Below are 6,300 nucleotides of genomic sequence, written 5' to 3' on the forward strand. Positions count from 1 at the left end.
AACAATCATTTTTGGATAAAAGCATCTGCTAGCATTGTTCTTTACAGGCGCAGATGTCAGGTCTTTGTCAACACACCTTCTTTTGAAGCACCCTCTGATGCCTGTGAGGCCTGTGTTCCACTGCACAGTGATATAGAACAGCCTCAGTGCACGCAATATCTACATGTTTGAAAATATTTTCACTTCTATGTATTTTGGGTCACTTTATGCAATCTCCACCCATCAAGTTGTTAATATTTGTGCCAAAACCTTCTTCAACCATAATAATGCGATGCATAATGACAAACAGTATGTCTGACCTCTGTTGCTCTCTGACCTTTACTCGTTTCCAGGGTAATGGTGCTTTTAAGCGACTGGGAAATAGCAGGACTTGAAGATTAGCTGCTGCTTGGAGTGCAAGATGAACATCCATAAAAATGTACATTTAAGTTACAACTGCTGCTAAAAGTGTGACTTACAGTACAGACCCCAAACTAAAGTAAGAATGAGTTTAAAACCTACAAAAACATGAAACCAAAGAAGAAGAAAAAGAAAAGGTTGAGTATTTGTGACAGTTGGTTGCCAGATTTGTCTCTATGTGAAAAGACATAATGTAATTATGTTTTTAAACCTTGTCTTCGTGGACTTAGAAGCATCATAAAGTGACCTGTTTATCTCAGCTTTATGGAAATCAATGTGATGTAGACAGAAAGACGCCCCGCAGCATACAGGCCATAACAGAGACGATCAGCACAGCCAATGTGACACGAGAGCGTTACCCAGCGCCTCTGCTCACTTCAGACCTACAGTTGCATTCAGATTAGCATAGATGTCCATTTAGCACTCAGCACTCTGCGGTCTGTGCTGCGTGGAGAGATGTAAACATAAATGACACGCTGCCCTCAGAGGAAAAAGAGATGCACGCAAAAACAACGAGAGAGAAGAAGAAGAGGTGAAGTCCATCCTAGCTGGAGCGACACCCCCTCCTCCCCCTCCCGTGCCGAGAGACAGGCCCAAAACAAGGAGAGGCAGCTGTGGGGAAGAGGGAGGTGTGTGTGTGCTGAATGCTCTCTGACAGCTGTGATGTCCACAGTTTTGCCGGGCCATTTAGTGACGCCCCCTCGCATTAGCAGCAGGGTGCGAGGAGCATGAGATGATGGACTCCAACATGTTTTGTTGCGTTGCTCTTTTGTCCCCTCCTGAATACGGCGGTGTGGGTCGTGTGTTCATGGCTGTTCTGCAATTTAAGGTTCAAGCTGCACAAAACAAACTGAGAAATCAGAGGACAGTGTTTGGGATTGGAGCTGGTGCAGTGGACTCAGTCAGGGAGATGAAGAATCGTCTGCGTCGTGTTACTGTTTGCTCATTTATTTGGGTGCACTTCCTTCTGGTCCCCCCAGACCCCCGTTACCGCCACCACTCCGTCCGTCTAGGAGACAGTCCATGTATTAATATGAGAAACCCATCATCATATCAACACACAGTCTGCTGAGCCAAAAGCAGTAAAGCAAAATATCCTGTAAGTGAAAGTTTCTGTAACGGAGCTTTGTGCAAATCAGCATTCTTCCAAATGTCATTATAACCATTTTATCACATTACCATTAAAGATGTGAAAAACCAACCATCAGCTTTGTTCCAGGGCAGCTTGTGTGCACTACAGTGAGCAACAGACACACAGTTAGAGATGGACTGCTCTCATTGCCCTTATGTCTTTATTTTCCAGTGGTGACAGCAGCTCCACGTCTGTGCAGGTGCAGTAAAGTCAGTCAGTGCATCACCAGTGAAATCTGATCCGTCTGTTTTCTCCTTTTAGACACAGTCTGCTGTAGCTGGTTTCTGGTCGCAAACAGTTTCTCTGAATGTACGTAATTAATGAGGGTTTGTCGAAGGTTAAGACATTCAAACACCTTCATCCGTCACCGACTCTTCCCTGCATCCTGTCTCCTGCACTCGCCTCATCTTCTCATTCCAGGATCCACACTTTGATTTTCATGTCTGCGTCTAAAAGCAGCGTGTTAAGCATTTGGCTGGGGCATGTTGCAGGCTGTATTTAGAGCAGCCGAGCGGACTGGGCCCCCCCTTTGTTTTGAGCTTGATGAGGAGGAAACCCTGCTAGGCTGCGACGAGTTCTCATCACACACCCTGCATCTCTGCCAAGCTGCCGAGCCCCGCGCAGAGCCGGGTTGGAGGCGGGCTGCTGATTGACAGGATAAGAAGATGCCTCAGCGGAGAGGGAGAGATCTCTATCCGCTGCTAAACTGTGCCTCTGTGTCGCTGCTCAGCTTGGAACGGAGACGACTTCTCAGAGGACGGAAGCGGCTCGGCTCGCTGCGTCAGGACGGGGTCAGAGATGTGCCCACATTTACTTTGCACCCATAAATGTACACGCGCCCCACCGACGTTTCATCTGTGCCTTAAACTGTGTTTGACACATGTTTGATTTCAGGGACAGAGTAGCTGACAGCCCCATGTGTGAGACTAGCCTTTGTTTTCTCTGCCTTTACTGTAGAGTCGCTGCTAACGAGACGAAACTGCAGTAATGCAACAGTGTGTGTTGTATCTAATATCAGTACAAACACATTATTCAAGTTTTGGGACAAAACAACAATTTCATGGGTTGTTTTTTATTTTATTTCATTTATTTTTTTTGTGTACAAATGTCTTAATTCCATGTAAAAAACATGTTTCTTGTCACTAATAAGCCGACTATTTTAAAAATCATGTCTGTGCAGATTTATCATCATCCGCACATCTTTAATACGTGTTGAACTCTGTCCTACTTTACAGAGTAAACAAGTTTAAAGCTGCGGTTTTGTTAAGGCATTAATTCGTTTTTTATTATGATTCACATCATATGCATCAAATAAATGAGGATAAAATAGAATTTTTAAGGTAGCAGCTACTTGAACATGCCGTACTTAAATGTGAGTTAGCACTGTTATGAAAATGCTCTTTACAAACCGTAGCTGAGCAATTTTATAAGACTTAGAAAATGTCAGCGTTCACAGTGTGAGGGGGGTTTGTGTGAAACACGCGTGTGCCTCGCACACAGCACCGCAGCTTCAGTCCCAAGCCTACTGCTAACATCATGGCACCAAAACCACACAAACTTCTAAATGCTCATCATGCTTTAGGTAACACGCGTTTGTCTCAAAGTCAGCGTTGATCAGACGTCTGTGAGGGAGGCCAGCACGTCTCTGAACATTATATTCTGGGGCACCATGACAGAGACGATGAATCCCATTATTGTACAGAGCACATCAACACCAGAATGAAACTGATTCCTGGTGAATGACAATAATTATAATTACCATGCATGTCTGTGTACGATTCATAAAAACACTGCTTTGTGAGGATTTTAGTAACATGCACGAGTGGGACAAACGTAAAGCATCAGTCGGGTCCACACACGATCCAGGCGTCACGAAAAGTTGTGAAAACTAAAGCAGGTACATCCACAGTCATTGTCAGACTGCTGGTGGGTTTTTCCCTCCCTCCCTCTACAACATTCTGCATCAACAAAGCAATTTGTTTCCCCGGAGTGTGCTAATTTCTAGATTTCACAGTGCCAGGTGTTACGACTGCCAGTCATTACATGAAAATCAGCAAAACCTTAACCACGGTGCTTATCCCCGGCGCCAAATGCGCCCGGATGAATTCTCTTTGATTTTGGGGTGAGGATGGGGGAGAGACAGGAAAGGAGGTTAAGTTCCAAAGTGCGTCTTTTATTTAAAAAAAGAAGAAGAAGCTCTGCTGATTTTTCACTCTCTGGTAAAACAAAACGTCTCCTGTTGAAACTGTGGCCGGCGTCCCAGGTTTGACCTCCAGCTCCAGGACAAAATCCCCCGAAGTGCTGCAGAGGAAATACATTTAACGATATAGATTTCTCAGATGGAGCTCCATTTTTTGTTAAATAATATGCAAACAAACGCACGCGTCTTTGGAAACAGGCCGATTACATGCAATGTAAATATTGTATTTTCCTCAGAAGTGATGCTGTGAATATTTAATGGAACCAGCTCCTTTTTAATTCACTGCTATTGTGTGATTTATTTGTGGATGGCTGCGAAATAAAATGTGCATTCGGGATGTGTCGAGTTATTTTTAGAGCGGTTAATACGCAGCATTAATTATGCACATATATGTAGCACTAATTAAATCGATCAGCGGCAGACACACAACGCAGTTTGTGTGTCGAAACTGAGCTTTGTGTATTTTTTACATTTTATCAACGTGCTGCTGTTTTTAAATTATGCTTTCATTTGACACAGAAAACAACAGAACGACATCAGTTTTTAATGATATGACAATTATTCTATTGATTTCTATTTTTCTGTTGTTTTCATTGTTTTCATTTAATTCTCTCATGATTAACATACAAGAAGCTCGAGCGTCACAAACACGTGAATTTATTTTAAGGAAACCCACATGAAATAAATTATTTAAGGCTGCTGGGATTGTGTGTGTGTGTGTGTGTGTGTGTGTGTGTGTGTGTGTGTGTTAAAACTGCTCAAATAAATAAAAATAAATAAAAATAAATAAAAATAAATAGCGGACTTCTGTGTTGCCCTCTTTACAGCAATGTAAATTGTGCCAGCCCTCACACACACACACACACACACACACACACACACACACGAGTTCACACTGATGTGTGACGTGTCCGACAGTTTGATAGGAATCACTTGGAGAATAACATGTATTATGATAAATGCACCAATGAAAGCAGTCTTCCATGCGCAGGTAGAGTTTGATGAATATGCTCCTAAGCAGCCAACATCTGCTGTTACCTTTGCTTCCTATTGTGCATATTTCATTAATTTTTAAATGTATAATTAATCCGTGCTAATGAAAATCCATTCTCATCTTAAACAGCAATTACACTCTCCAAAAAACAAGTTTTTATTTCTTTTTAGTAAAACTTTCCTGTGTTGTGCGTCTCTGCTGTGAGGTGTCTTTAAAGGTGCTTTTATCAATTCAACTTTTTGTTATCATTATTAACAGAAAACTGTTACATTTTAACTGGTTTTCATTCGCTAATGCTTTCAGTCAGGAGCATAACTGTGAGCGTGAAGAGGAATACAGCTTTCTCTGTTCATTGTCGTATCATGTGTAGCTGAGGTGAGGATGACGAGGAAGAGGAGATGAAGGTGGGGGAGGGCAGCACGACATCCTTCCTGTCAGAGTCTTCTTCGCCGCTTCAGCTGTCTCCCCTCCAGTGGCCACGCCTTCCAACGCCGCCAAGCCACAGGCACCGTCGGGTAGCCGAGGCAGGGGAGCCACGCAGGAAACAGGAAATGGTGAGGCGCAGAGAGGAAGCCGTGAGGGTGTGGGGCGGTAGAGATGGAGGAGCCGTGAAGTGTCAGAGCTGACATCGATGCTCTGAAAGAATGACAGAGAGGAAGGAACCAGAGGAGCTTCACCTGGTGGGCTGAGCATCCCAATTACCTCTCCATAAACAAAGGAGGAAGTTTTGCCACACTGGGGGCACAGATCTGCTCTCCTTCTCCACCTGCCATCACACCACCTCCCCACTGCAACCCAGCAAGAGGCTCCTCTCTCCCTCTTTTGCCATCAAATAAGAGGTGTTCAAAAGCACCACAGCCCCTGCTATGATCGCGCGAGGTGTCACTTATGAAAGGCAGCGTCCCCACTGAATACGTTCGCGCCGATGAAAGGTCGGCATAACTCGAGTTCACACACGCCGCACTGTTTCTTGTCTCTTGTCTTCTTATTTGTTTGAAGCTGACGGCTGCCTGCTCCTTCAAGGCCTGTACCAAGTGTCATCTGAGCAGGAGGAGAGCTGCACCGGCTCGGGCTGCTCCGCCGCGCTCCTCAAAGCTGGCGGTGAGTATTCTGATGTGGTGCAGCACCTCTGTGCAGGTTTGGGCTCCATTTGACTTTTTGCTTTACTTCCAGTCCGAGTAAATCACAGCACTCGTTATTCCAGCACTGCTATTGTTGGAAGAGTTGGTGACAGGGCCGGAAATTTTCTTAGGGTGGCAAAATCAAAGCCTTTTTTTTCTCAAACACACATGCAGGTGGTTACATATGGTTACATGATTCAAATGCAGTAAGTATGCATGTTTGTCATATATTTATCTGTCTATAACTTCATTATTGTAGGTAGCCCACATAATTACACACTTTAGTTACATAAAACATGTGAGTTTTGATGTTATGTACTGTATAGCCTGTATAATAAATACATATGTAGCCCAATAAGTATAAAATCCAGAAAGCTACACAACATGGGGCGCTTCATTTACAAACACAAGTCTAACTTAAGTTTCACTGTTTTTGTTAGAAAACAGTCACATT

The sequence above is a fragment of the Pundamilia nyererei genome, unplaced genomic scaffold, assembly GCF_000239375.1.
Source record: "Pundamilia nyererei isolate P.nyererei 1_Seehausen unplaced genomic scaffold, PunNye1.0 scaffold00247, whole genome shotgun sequence".
Classification (NCBI taxonomy): Eukaryota; Metazoa; Chordata; class Actinopteri; order Cichliformes; family Cichlidae; genus Pundamilia; species Pundamilia nyererei.